At 40.0% G+C, this 14,723-nt stretch overlaps 1 protein-coding gene across 2 annotated transcripts in view; it reads left to right on the top strand.

The window, feature by feature from the left end:
• The window catches only part of PDZD9 (PDZ domain containing 9), a 365,894-nt gene that overhangs the window by 18,722 nt on the left and 332,449 nt on the right, over positions 1-14,723 (top strand). Inside the window, exons 4-5 of one of the 2 annotated variants that reach the window (XR_014254998.1) lie at positions 3,955-4,066; positions 8,060-8,415. The gene's annotated coding sequence lies outside the window, so the exon portion shown is untranslated. Of the gene's footprint in view, positions 1-3,954; positions 4,067-8,059; positions 8,416-14,723 lie in introns of those variants that run through there. The other variant, XM_082431138.1, reaches the window with a different exon arrangement.

Here is a 14,723-nt window from a genome sequence, read left to right as displayed (position 1 = left end):
CTTAGTTTCATTGATATTTTCTATTGTTTTTAATCTCTATTTCATTTATTTCTGCTCTGATCTTTAAGATGTCTTTCCTTCTACTAACTTTGAGTTTTGTTTGTTCTTTTTCCAGTTCCTTTAGGTGTAATGTTAGGTTGTTTATTTGACATTTTTCTTGTTTCCTACATAGGCTTGTAACACTATAAGCTTTTTTCTTAGAACTGCTTTTGTTGTACCCATAGATTTTGGATCATTGTGATTTTGTTTTCATTTCAGGTATTTTTAATTTCCTCTTTGATTTCTTCAGTGACCCATTGGTTGTTTAGGAGCATATTGCAGAGCCTCCACGTGTTTGTGTTTTTTGCAGTTTTTTTTTCTTGGAGTTGATTTCTAGTCTTATAGCATTGTGGTTGGAAAAGATGCTTTTACATGTGTTGTTGTTTCTTTTATTGCCCAGAAGTGGAATTGGTGGATCATATGGTAATCTTTTTTTGAGTTTCTTGAGGAAACTCCATAATGTTTTCCATAGTGGCTGTACCACTTTACATTCCCACCAGCAGTGAACTAGGGTTTCCTCTCCACATCCTCACCAGCATTTGTTATCTCTTGTCTTCTTGATGAGGTCCATTCTAACAGGCATCTGTTTTCAATTTTATTGGTTTCTGATCTTTATTGTTTCCTTCTTCTATTTAATTTGGATTTAATTTGCTCTTCTTTTTCTAGTTTCTTAAGGTGGAAGCATAGATTATTGATTTTAGACCTTTCTTCTTTTACAATATAAGCATTTAATGCCATAGATTTCCTTCTATGAACTGCTTTTGTTGCACTCCACAAAATTTAATGTTGTGTTTTCATCTTTGTTCAATTCAAAATATTTTCTAATTTCCCTTGTGACTTCCTCTTTGTCCCATGAGTTATTTAAAAGTGTGTTCTTAACTTCTAAATATTTGGGATTTCCCAGGTATGTATCTTATTGTTGTCTAATTTAATACCATTGTGATCAGAAGATACTTTATATGATTTCTATTCTTTTACATATTTTTTGTTTCTTTTATTGCCCAGAAGATTTTCTTTCTTGACAAATGTTCCATGTGCACCTGAAATGAATGTGTATTCTGCTGTTGTTGGGCAGTGTTCTGTAAGTGTCAACTGGGTCAAGTGTCTTGATAGTATTGCTCACTTTTTCTATAGCCTTCTTGATTTTCTACTTGTCCTATTGATCTAAGAGAGAAGTTAAGTCTTCACCTATAATTCTGGATTTGTGTGTTTCTCCATTCACTCCTATCAGTTTTTGCTTCATGCACTTTGAAGCTCTGTTGTTAGGTGCATACACATTTAGGACTGTTATATCTTGTTGGTAAAATGACTCATTTATCATTATTTGATCTCCCTCTTTATTCCTCATAATATTCCTGCTTTTGAAGCCAACCTTGAAATTAATATAGCCACTCCAACTTTCCTTCAACTAATGTTTGAATGTTACTTTTTTTTATCCTTTTTCTTTTAACATGTTTATGCCTTTACATTTAAAATGGGGTTTTGGTATATATCATGTAGTTGGATCTTACTTTTTTATCCAATATAACAATTTATGTCTTTTAATTGATGTGTTTAGACCATTTGTATTTAATGTAATATTTATATAATTGAATTTAAATCTACCATCTGGCTAGTTGCTTTCTATCTGTTCCATTTTTGGTGCATTTTCCTCTTTTTCTGCCTGCTTTTGGATTGAATAATTCTTATTATTTTATTTTATCTCCACTATTGGCTTATTATTTGTGCCTTATTTTAAAGACATATTTGATGGTTGCCCTAGAGTTTACAACTTAATCTTTTTTTTTTTTTTTTTGGCTGCATCTTAGTTGTAGCATGCAGGATCTTTTGTTGTGCGGTGTGCGGTCTCTTTGTTGCAGCACGTGGGCTTCTCTCTAGTTGTGGCATGCAGGTTTTCTCATTCTAGTTGTGGCGCACGGGCTCCAGAGTGTGTGGGCTCTGTAGTTGTGGCACACGGGCTCCAGAACGCATGGGCTCTGTAGTTTGCGGCATGCAGGCTCTCTAGTTGAGGTGCGTGGGCTCAGTAGTTGTGGCACGCGGGCTTAGTTGCCCCACAGCATGTGGGATCTTAGTTCCCTGACCAGGGATCGAACCTGCTTCCCCTGCATTGGGAGGTAGATTCTTTACAACTGGACCACCAGGGAAGTCCCTAAAATTTAATCTTTAATTAATCACATTTTACCTTAAAATATTATACTTCCTCCTACCTAACATAAGAATCTTACAACAGTATACACCCAATTCCTCCCTCCCAACTTTTAGGCTATTGTTGTTCTACATTTTATTTTTGCATATTCTGTAATTCTACAATAGGTTGCTGCTATTTTTACTTTGGATGATCTATCATCTTTTATTGAAAATTTTATTGAGATACTTGTAGATTCACATGCTGTGGTAAGAAGTAATACAGAGAGATTCATGTAATTTTAATCCAGTTTACCCTAACTGTAACATCTTGCAAACTATAGTGCAATATCACAACCAGAATCGAAACTGCTACAATCTACTGGTCTTATTCAGATTTCCAGTTTTATTTGTATGTCTGTGTGTCTGTGTTTAGTTCTATACAATTTTGTTACATGTAGGTTCATGTGTTCACTGCCACGGTCAAGATACAGAGCAGTTCCATCACCACAAGGATTGCTCATTTTATAACCACACCTATTCCTATACCTTCCCATCCCCATCCCTAACCCCTGGCAACCATAAATCTGTTCTTCATTTCTAAAATTTTGTTATTTAAAAAACTTTCATATAAATTAAGTCACACAGTATGCAAACTTTTGTGACTGGATTTTTTCAGTCCACATAATTCCCTGGTCATACAAGTTGTTGTGTGTATCAATAGTCTGTTCATTTTTACTGCTGAATAGTATTCCATGGTTTATATGTATCACAGTTTATTTAACCATTTACCTGTTGGAGGACATCACAGCTTTTCAGTTTGGGGCTATTGTGAATAAAGCTGCTATGAATAGTCATTTACAGGTTTTTGTCCAAACGTAAGGTTTTTGTTTCTCTGGGATAAATGCCCAAGAGTGCAATTGCTGGTGTGCATGGTAATTGCATGTTTAGTTTTATAAGAAACTGCAAAACTGTATTCCAGACTGGCAGTACCACTTTACATTCCTACCAGAAATGTGTGAGGAATCCTCAATTATCTTTTGAAGTGATTGAAAATAAGAAAAAATAAGTCTTTTATACTTATCTTCATTTTAATCATTGTCAGAGATCTTCATTTCTTGGTAGAGATCCAAGTTTCTATCTGGTAACTTCCTTGAACACTTCACGTAATGCAGTTCTGTTGGTACTCTCAGCTTTTGTTTGTCTGAAAGGTCAGGCACACCCCCGAGACCTGGTCAGAGGACTCCAGCCTCAGGCTACAACTACTGCCTCAGGAATGGACATGTGACTCATGCAAAGCCTTTCAAGGTCCACCTGTGAACTTTTGCTGTGCTACTGGGACAAATGTACATGTTTCCTCTAGGATCTGAGGCTGTTAGGCCCATGTAAACCTGGAGTTATCTTGCTGCCATGTGGTAAAAGTTTGCACTCAACACAGAGGGCAAGTCAGAGATAAACAGGTTCCTGGCATCATCTGAGTACTAGCTACATAGATCCAGCTCTGCCTGACTTTTCAGTTTTATGAGCTGGTAAGTTCCTTTTTTATCTGCGCTAGCCTGCGTTGGGTTTCTGTCACTTGCAGCCAAAGTGGCCTGAATGGTGTAACTTTACCATTGGCACTCATGTCCATATTACCATAACTTGGCTGCCTCTGACCACTATAGGGAAAGGATTCAGTGATATCTAATTGGCCATTACTAACAAGGACACAGGAGGTTTGAAACAGCTGAGCACAGATTTCAAGAATGAGAAGACAAGGTCATGACTATACTTTTGAACTTGATGCTGTAGGTGTGCAGAAGCATGATGCTTCTCTCCCCACCTTTGACTGTTCACTGATTGGAACCACAAGACAGTCCAGATGGGAGGACTGGACCAATAATGGGTGCAAGATGCCAACAAGGTAAGGGAAACCCAAATCCCACTTTGCAGCAGCCTAAATCACACGTTTCTTAAACACAAAAAAAGAAAGGAAGCAGCCTAATCAAGACCTTTAAAGGAGAAAAAAACCACAGAGCCATGACCATGAGCTGCTAGTCAAGGAATTAGGACAGTATGTGCTCAAAGCCCAGTGTTTTATGAAAAGACTGGTTTCTGCTTGGCTAGGCACCTGTGTGCTTTTTATCTGAGTGTTTAACAGCAGGAGCCCATTATCCTTCGGCATTCTCTAGTTATAGCAGATTCCAATTTCAGAAACAACAAGAAATTGGATTCCAGCTGCCAGGGGTTCTCTCTGGGAGATTTTCTATCTCTAAGACAGAATTGCCTTTTTCTCTTTTTTTCATGGTGAGAGGAGGCATGCGGAACACCTCTGATTATCTGCAGAGGCAAAGCCTCATGTGAGCGTGCTGACAACGCTACAGGGAGAAAGCCTTAGGCTGGAAGCTCAAGGGAAGGCAGGGGAATGAACGTTTAAATGATTAAGGCAGTTTGATAACTATCATGTCGCGGTCTAACCCCCAATGCTTTCAGGCTGACGCCGTTATTACTGAAGCTGCAACAATTTTCATTACCCTACTACTTCACTGAATCACTTGATGCTCTTCAAAAATTTCCTTGATATTTCTGCTCCTTTCTTAAGATTGCCTCTTTCTTTTAAGATGTTATTCTAATCTGAGCGATATGCCCGTGATTTAGAGAATTTCTTTTCCTCTCTCACATTACATCCCCTCTACTGGGATGTGGATGAACCTAGTGACCAGTTGGCCTTTTATGCTTTCAGAATGTCAATTTCATCCTTAACAACATTTTAAAATGAATCTCTGGTAGAAAAATAATACCTAAGCTCTGCTTATAATTTAGTTCACTCAAATATTTATTGCACACTTACTGTTTTAGGTGCTTACCATACAGAGTAAATAAATCAACAATGATCCTTACCCTCAACAAAGTTTACATTCTAGGGGAGGCAAAGAGACAATAAATATATTTTATTGCATCTTATAATAACAACCTCTGGGCTTCCCTGGTGGTGCAGTGGTTAAGAATCTGCCTGCCAATGCAGGGGACACAGGTTCGAGCCCTGGTCCAAGAATATCCCCACATGCCGCAGAGCAACTAAGCCCGTGCACCACAACTACTGCGCCTACATTCTACAGCCCAGGAGCCACAACTACTGAGCCCACGTGCCACAACTACTGAAGCCCGCACGCCTGGAGGCCGTGCTCTGCAACAAGAGAAACCACGACAATGAGAAGCCTGCACACCGCAACGAAGAGTAGCCCCTGGCTTGCCGCAACTAGAGAAAGTCCATGCGCAGCAATGAAGACGGAACACAGCCATAAATAAATAAATAAATAAATAAATAAATAAATAAATAAATGTATGTAAAGAACCTCTGCTTATGGAAAAAATTTGCACCCAATTTTCTCTCACAGTGCTCTACTTTTAAAAGAAAAATATCTACCTGCAGATAATTACATTCTGAAATATTACTGTCTGGTATCTTTTCCCTCATTTTCTTAGTTTAGCTTACTTACTTGTCTTAGCTTAGCCTTCCTTGCTAAACCATTTGTAAATTCAGCTCTGTGAGGTAACGGGGGCCATATAAATCACTATCCTCTCACCTCCAATCCTATCATACTGGGGCTCTTCCACATCTCAACACTAAAGCAAAGTCTGCCTCCTTTCCACTCTCCTTTTCTGCTATCAAAATAAGCTCAAAAACATATAAAATTAATAAAGTTGCTTCCTGATGGGATTGGTGAAATATGTTTACAGTCATTAGTATAAAAATAGACAAATCCTGTCAAAGAAGTTGCTGCCAAAATCGGTATCAGTGAGAACTCCTGCAGAGAAAGAGGAGCCCAGGATAGAAAAGGCCAAAGAAACCTAAATATGGTTTCTGTGGCCATACAGTCTCCTTTGAATTAGGGTCTGGGAAACCTGAGTCCACATAAGCTGTTGCTGCCTCAAGAAGAAATTTCTCCTTTCTAGGGTCAGCCTAATGAGCCCCTTGTAAGAACAATGATGGCATAACATGTAGGGCAGCCTTCCTATGTGCCTTGCCCTGTTTGACACTTTTCTGTCCTTGCTACTGATTTTCACAATAACCCTGAAGAAGACACTAAGGCTTAGCCAGGTTAATTAAATCACCCAGCGTTCCACAGCTAGTAAGTATGGAGCTGAGATTTTTACCTAGATCTAAACTAAAAAATCTCTCCAAGAAAAAAAATGGTATTTATAATATAAATTTATCAGAAGGAAAAAACCCCTCATTTTCAAAGGAGAAGTCATATGCTCTCTACAGAAATGAATTCAGAAACTCTCAAAGAAAGGCAATTGTCTACAACAAATATCAAGAACAAGAAGAGCTTGATAGATCCCATTGCTGAAGTCGAAATGTAAGGATTTAACTCCTGGTATACCTGTTTTTCTGTGCCAGAGGTTGGGAGCTATTGTTAATGTTACCAACTATAAAGACTAAATGGAAAAAAGTAAGATCATAATATTTCTACAAAAAAAATATCCCTAATGTTGATTATCTCCTTCTTTGGACATAATCTTGTCCTCAGGCGGTCCCTTTGCAATGAAACATTATGACCCTTATTTACAGAGGAAGAGAAGTGAGCTATAGGGAAGAAATCAACACATCATTGATAATTCTGTGGCAAAACACAGGGTCTATATTATTGCGGTCCTATGAAATTCCAGATAGAATTTCCTACACAAAATTTCACATCACAGCTCCATTTCTGACACTATTAATAAACTGATTTAGCTTCAGGCAGAATATCTGGGGCCAAATATTCGTAATAATTTAGAATGCTACAAGTGCTCATGTTCATCATAGTTGGCAAATGGACTTATTATAAGAATCTTGAATCAGGGATTAACCGATTATCCCAATATTCATTCTAGCAACCCCAATGAATGTATATGCTTATATGTACACAGTTCATATACACAGCTGTAAGATTTTTTATTTGTTTTTAATTCTTCATTCCCAAATAGACAGTGATGGAGAAGGGGAAAGTCATGTCTCACCAAAGTACAAAATTTGAGGCTCTTAATATGTGGGAGTGCTCTAACTGCTGACTATCTCTAGCTCTCCTAGTGATCCTATAGTAGGATACATGAGCTCCTCAGAGGAGGGGCTTTTTTTTTTTCCTTTTCAAGCCTCTACACTTCATCAGTCGCCTCATAAAGCAAGAATATGTAAAATATTAATAAAGAAATTCACAATAAGCATTTCATAACTACAGCAGAATCAACAGTATGATATAGAATGGATACTTTGAAAGAACAAAATCCACCAGCACCAAGTATAATACATAAGACTAGCTCGTTTCTAGTCTAGGTAACTTAATCTTTTACACTGAGTAAAACCACTGATTTCATCCTAATATGAAACAGAAGTCATTAAAAAAAGCAGGAGAGATGCTTGCCTAAGGATTTCCAAGCTGTTGTTATAGTAAATCTCTATGGAAAGTACTTGTTTTCAAAAAACAGTTTTAAAATTGATTTTAATGATTAACTACATGTAGTTAAATACCAAGATTGTTTTCATTATTTAAAAGACAAAGGCCTGAGGTTATTTTTTGTCAATTATTCACCCTGAAGCAACTCACTTTGGATCTGCTTCTTTGCTGGAGTTAAAGACAGTATTGTTTACTCTGTTATTAAGAGAAAAGTCATTTCCTAAACTTTCGTTGCAAGTATAATTTGGAAAGTATCTATTGTGAGGCTTCCAGACAAAAGACAAGAAAAAGGAAAGCTGCATATATAGTATTTAACAACACACTTATATATAGAGCAGATTGATCTAGAAGACTATTTTGTGTGTGTGTGATGGATTTTATTTAGGTTTCCTGCAAAGTCTTTACATATGACACTGTAATTCAACAAATAAATTGGCAGACTTGGACCACTGGGAAAATGTATCTTTCTATTGCAGAATGTGCAGCAAGCAGCAGGGATTTGGCCAGGGCTGAAAGACAGCACTACCACGTCAGTGCAGTGCCAAGCCGCCGAGGGTCAAGTCTGTGCTCCTCCTGCACTATGTGCTCATCACAGCCCTGACTTGGCTCATTGCACTGGACTTTGCCGTCTGCCTCAACCACTAGCACCACGTGAGCTCCCAAAGGCAAAAAGGTAGCATGTCTTATGACTGTTTTACCTCAGCTCCCAGCGCGGTGCTCACACCCAGTAGATACTCAACAAATGTTTGCTGATGAAAGCATGCAAGCATGCTTAATTGACCAAATGGACAGAGTAGCCCTTTATCTATAATATACTAGAATTTCATCTTCATTGTTTGTTTTGTGTGAAAAGTATGGACTTTGTTGCATTTTTTGATAGAAGCTACATGTATAAACTAATTAGGTAATCAATTTCTAATATTACAACATGAAATGCCTTATCCCCTATAATTAGAAGAGATTACACGTTGGTTTTCTTGCCCAAGTACCTCCGTTATGAATCTCCATTAGCAATAAGTTTAACAATTACATTTACAGGCTGCCGAATAGATCTATTAAACTTAGAAAAATAATCTACCCTGCAGAACAAACATTTCTCTAACTATATCAAGGAACCACAGACCATCTTTCAAAAATCACATGGGGGAGAATAATACCCCTGAACCATACAGCTCTGTATATTGTAATAGTAAAATATTAATCAGATATTAGAAAACTCATTTGCAAGTATGAAATTTATTTCAAATAGACATTTTTGCTAAATTTGTCATACTGTTGACTCTCAAAGCACTCTCTGATCATCAAACCATATCCTGCTAAGTATACAGTTAGCCTCTGGACTTCAGTCAGACACTTTCAGATTGGCATTAGCTATGTGAGGCCACAAGATGCCAAACGTTAAATTATCAAAGATAAGTGATACTTGAGTGCCCTGAATAAGTTTATAACTCTAAAAATGCTTACAGCAGCACGAGATTACACAGCCAGCGTGTCTGGTTGTCAACATATCTATGCCTGAGTCAACAAGAATTAGTCTCCAGAGCCTCTTATTTCCAAGGAAGTAAATCTCCGGGTTCTCCACATCAGCTGCACACTAGAACAAGCTAGGGAACTTTAAAAAATACTGATGCCTGGATCTCACCCGAGAGATTCTGATTTAACTGGCCGAGGGTGTGGCCTGAATATCAGAACTTTTTCAAGCTCCAAGTGATTCCAATGTGCAACATGGTTGAGAACCATTACTTTAGAGCTTCTGTTTCTCAAAGAAAATTTGGAGGAGCACAAGCTAAGCACACCGTTTCTTCCTCCATTGCTGTCACATCTACCAGCAAATGAACTTCGAGTCAGTTCTACTCCAGAGTCTCTTCCTCTCCCCCTTCTGCCACCGTGGTTTTCTTCTACAACATTGCTTGAGGCATTTAACGCTACTTGGATTTCGAGCAATTTCCCTAATGCAGGTGGAAAACGTTCACTTTGTGGATGGAGAAGCTAAGACTGAGAAAGAGTTTCTTAAAGTTCTACAGAAAAATGTGTTCCAGAACAGTCCACATTCACTTCTCTCACACATTCAACTCACTTTTCAACACACAGTTACCCAATTGTCAGTTGCCTCCAAATCCAAGTATCACTAAATTCTAATGATTCTAATGCCCTAATCTGTCTTGTGTCAATCTCCTCTTGACCTTCCATGTTACATTGCTTTAGCTCAGGCCCCCACCAGCGTTTCTCATATAAAACCAACTCTGGTCTTCAAACTGTTCTTTCTCTGTGATTTGGCTAACCTCCCTTCAAACCATTCTCTACACTGCAGGGTGATGTATTCAAAGTTGAGTATGATATTATTACCCCTCGGTTTAACAACAATAATATTCCATTCCTTTCAGGATCAAATCCATACTTCTCAAACTCTGCTAAACCATGCACAGTTCCTCCAAGCATGTCACATGATCTCATGCCTCTCTGTACTTGCACAGACTCCTACTGCATTTTCACAATTCATCTGAGAGATCATTTCTTTGCTACCGAGTCTGAATTATATGCTCAGACAGTATATACTGCCATAGCATCCCACACTTACATCAATAACACCTAACACATAGCACTATGATTTTCACTATAATTGACTGTGAGCTTATTCAGAGTTGGGACTGCATCTCTTGTCTCTTTGTTCTCTGGACTCAGCACGGGAGCTGGTATATAGTTAAGTGTTCAGTAAATATTTGTTGAATGAATGCCCCATCATTTCACATGTCCACGCTTTGCGATACTGTTCCTCTTCCCCAGGTACCTCCAATCTTCATTCATGCCTCCACTGAAATGACTAAAGCATCTTTTCCTGTGTACAGCCTTCCTGCACTTGGTTTCTGAGGCAGTGTCTATCATGCCCACCTTTTAGCCTCTGTTACATATTGCATATACTTCTAGTCATAGCACCTACCATTCTATGCTGCAATTACCTGTCCTAATGTCTGTCACCCTTACTAGACTGTAGGCTCCTTACTGGCAGCAAACTATTTTATCTATCTTTGTATTCTGAGCACTTTTTCTACAGTAGGCGACTAGTAACTAGGCTTTAATTCCGCCCCCCGCCCCCAATCCTTGTTTTATACCACTGCCAGAATACTCTAAAACAAAATTCAGGTTATGTCTTTCCCAAGTTTAAAAATCTTCAGTGGGGGGTAGAGTCAAGATGGCAGAGTGGGAGGATGTGGAGTTCAGGTCTCCTCACAACTAGGGCACCTACCAGATGCTGGTGGGGGACCTTGGCACCTAAAGGGATGGGAGGAACCCCCGAGTGACCAGGTAGGATGTCGGGGGACTGAGGGTGTGGAGACGTGGAGGCCGGATGGCACTGGCGCCCCTGAGGGTTGGCTGGGGGAGGGGAGGGGTTCCCACGCCTGGCGGGACCCTTGGGGGTTTGGAGGATCAGCGGGGGAATGCGGCTAGGGTTTCCCCTGCCCAATCAGGCCCCGGGAAGCCTGCTGGGGTACCAGGCCGGGTCCTCCGCCCTCCGGGGCTCCCTCTGGCCGCGTGGATCCTGGGGGGTGTGCGAGGGAGGTGGGAGGAAGGGGAGGGGAGGGAAGAAGAGGACAGGTGAACTGGGAGGGGCCCTCGGGACCGGGGAGGGAATGCAGCTTGCATTTCCCCTGCACACACAGGCCCCAGGAAGCCTGCTGGGCTCCCAGGCCTGGTCCTCCACCTTCTGGGGTCCCCTCTGGCCACATGGGTCCTAGGGGTGTAGGGGTAGGGGGAAGAAGAGGAGAGGCAGACAGGGAGGGACCCTCTGGGATCAGAGGATCCTGGGGAATGCACCTAGGGTTTCCCCTGCCCACTTGGGTCTGGTGAGCCTGCTGGGGTCCCAGGCCTGGTCTTGCGCCCTCAGAGGTCCCATCCAGTCACATGGGTCCTAGGGGCGTGGTGGGGGGAAGAAGAGTAGAGGCGAACGGGGAGGGACCCTCTGGGATCAGAGGATTGGGGGGGAAGCGTGGCTAGCGTTTCCCCCACCCACTTGGGCCCAGGGAGCCTGCTGAGGTCCTATGCCTGATCATCCACACTCCAAGGCCAGAGGCACTCCAGGGCCCCTCCGGCCGTGCTGAGCCTAGACCCCACCTCTGCCTAAACCCCACCCCTGCCTAAGCCCCGCCCCCCACAGCCAAGGCCTCTACTGGCCTTTTTTTTTACCTTTTTTCCTATTGTGGTTCTGTTTTACCTTCCGGTTGTTGTTTCATCTATATTTTTATTTTTTCTAACATATCTGTTAGTTTTCTAATCTTATTTTATTTTTTACCTTTTGTTCTTGCTCTGCTCCTTTTTTTTCTTTTCTTTTCTTTTTGGCCACCCCACGTGGCTTGCGGGATCTTGGTTCATGGGCCGGGGGTCAGGCCTGATCTGTGGTGGGAGCTCCAAGTCCAAACAACTGGACTAACAGAGAACCTCAGACCCCAGGGAATATTAATCAGAGTGAGGTCTCCCGGACGTCCTCATCTCAGCACCAGGACCCGGCTCTACCCAACAGCCTACAAACTCCAGTGCGGGAAGCCTCAGGACGAACAACCACTAAGACAAGGAACACAGTCCCATGCATCAAAAAAAAAAAAAAAAAAAGAGATGACAAAAAAATATGTTACAGATGAAGGAGCAAGGTAAAAACCTACAAGACCAAATAAATGAAGAGGAAATAGGCCACCTACCTGAAAAAGAATTCAGAGTGGGGCTTCCCTGGTGGTGCAGTGGTTAAGAATCTACCTGCCAATGCAGGGGACATGGGTTCGAGCCTGGGTCCGGGAAGATCCCACATGCTGCCAAGCAACTAAGCCCGTGCGCCACAACTACTAAGCTTGTGCTCTAGAGCCCATGATCCACAACTACTGAGCCCATGTGCCACAACTACTGAAGCCCGTGTGCCTAGAGCCCATGTTCTGTGACAAGAGAAGCCACCACAATGAGAAGCCTGCGCACTGCAATGAAATAGTAGCCCCCATTTGCTGCAACTATAGAAAGCCTGCGCATAGCAACGAAGACCCAACACAGCCAAAAATAAATAAATAAACAAAAAAACAAATAAATAATTTTTTAAAAATTCAGAGTAATGATAGTAAAGATGATCCAAAATATTGGAAATAGAATGGAGGCACAAATCAAGAAAACACAAGAAATGTTTAACAAAGACCTAGAAGAACTAAAGAACAAACAGATGAACAACACAATAACTGAAGTAAAAAACGCACTAGAAGGAATCAATAGCAGAATAACTGAGGTAGAAGAATGAATAAGTGAACTGGAAGAGACAATGGTGGAAAAAAGAATAAATCCTAACCCTAATCCTAAAAATCTTCCAACAAACAAAAAGTCCAGGACCAGATGGCTTCACGGGGGAATTCTATCAAACATTTAGAGAAGAGCTAACATCTATCTTCTCAAACTCTTCCAAAAAGTTGCAGAGGGAGTAACACTCCCAAATTCATTCTACAAGGCCACCATCACCCTGATACCAAAACCAGACAAAGATATCACAAAAAAAGAAAATTACAGACCAATCTCACTGATGAACACAGATGCAAAAATCCTCAACCATATACTAGCAAACAGAATCCAACAACACATTAAAAGGATCATACACCATTATCAAGTGGGATTTGTCCCAGGAATGCAAAGATACTTCAATATACACAAATCAATCAATGTGATACACCATATTAACAAATTAAGGAATAAAAACTATGTGATCATCTCAATAGATGCAGAAAAAGATTTTGACAAAATTCAACACCGATTTATGATAAAAACTCTCCAGAAAATGGGCAAAAAGGGGACCTACCTCAACATAATAAAGGCCATATATGACAAATCCACAGCAAACATCATTCTCAATGGTGAAAAACTGAAAGCATTTCCACTAAGATCAGGAACAAGACAAGGATGTCCACTCTCACCACTCTTATTCAACATAGTTTTGGAAGTCCTAGCCACAGCAATCAGAGAAGAAAGAAAAATAAAAGGAATACGAATTGGAAAAGAAGAAGTAAAACTGTCACTGTTTGCAGATGACCCGATGCTATACATAGAAAATCCTAAAGATGCCACCAGAAAACTACTAGAACTAATCAAGGCATTTGGTAAGGTTGCAGGATACAAAATTAATGCACAGAAATCTCTTGCATTCCTATACACTAACAACAAAAGATCAGAAAGAGAAAATAAAGAAACAATCCCATTTACCATTGCAATATAAAGAATAAAATACCAAGGAATAAACTTACCTAAGAAGGCAAAAGACCTGTACTCAGAAAACTATAAAACACTGATGAAAGAAGTCAAAGATGACATAAACAGACGGAGAAATATACCATGTTCTTGGATTGGAAGAATCAATATTGTGAAAATGAGTATACTACCCAAAGCAATCTACAGATTCAATGCAATCCCTATCAAATTACCAATGGCATTCTTCACAGAATTAGAACAAAAAATTTTACAATTTGTATGGAAACAGAAAAGACCCCAAATAGTCAAAGGAATCTTGAGAAAGAAAAATGGAGCTGGAGGAATCAGGCTCCCAGACTTCAGACTATACTACAAAGCTAAAATAATCAAGACAGTATGGTACTGGCACAAAAACAGAAATATAGATCAATGGTACAGGATAGAAAGCCCAGAGATAAACCCATGCACATATGGTCACCTAATTAATGACAGAGGAGGCAAGAACATACAATGCAGAAAAGAAAGCCTCTTGAATAAGTGGTGCTGAGAAAACTGGACAGCTACATGTAAAAGAATGAAATTAGAACACTCCCTAACACCATACACAAAAATAAACTCAAAATGGATTAAAGACCTAAATATAAGGCCGGACACTATAAAACTCTTAGAGGAAAGCATAGGAAAAACATTCTTTGACATAAACCACAGCAAGATCTTTTTTGACCCACCTCCTAGAGTAATGAAAATGAAAACAAAAATAAACAAATAGGACCTAAAAAAAGCTTTTGCACAGCAAAGGAAACCATAAACAAGATGAAAAGACAATCCTCAGAATGGGAGAAAATATTTGCAAACAAAGCAACAGACAAAGGATTAATCTCTAGAATATACAAACAGCTCATGGAGCTCAATATCAAAAAACAAACAACCCAACCA

This window comes from Balaenoptera physalus (genome assembly GCF_965194825.1).
Source record: "Balaenoptera physalus genome assembly, chromosome: 16".
NCBI lineage: Eukaryota > Metazoa > Chordata > Mammalia > Artiodactyla > Balaenopteridae > Balaenoptera > Balaenoptera physalus.
Note: the sequence above shows the minus strand (reverse complement) of the source record. Positions and strands in the feature narration are given on the sequence as shown.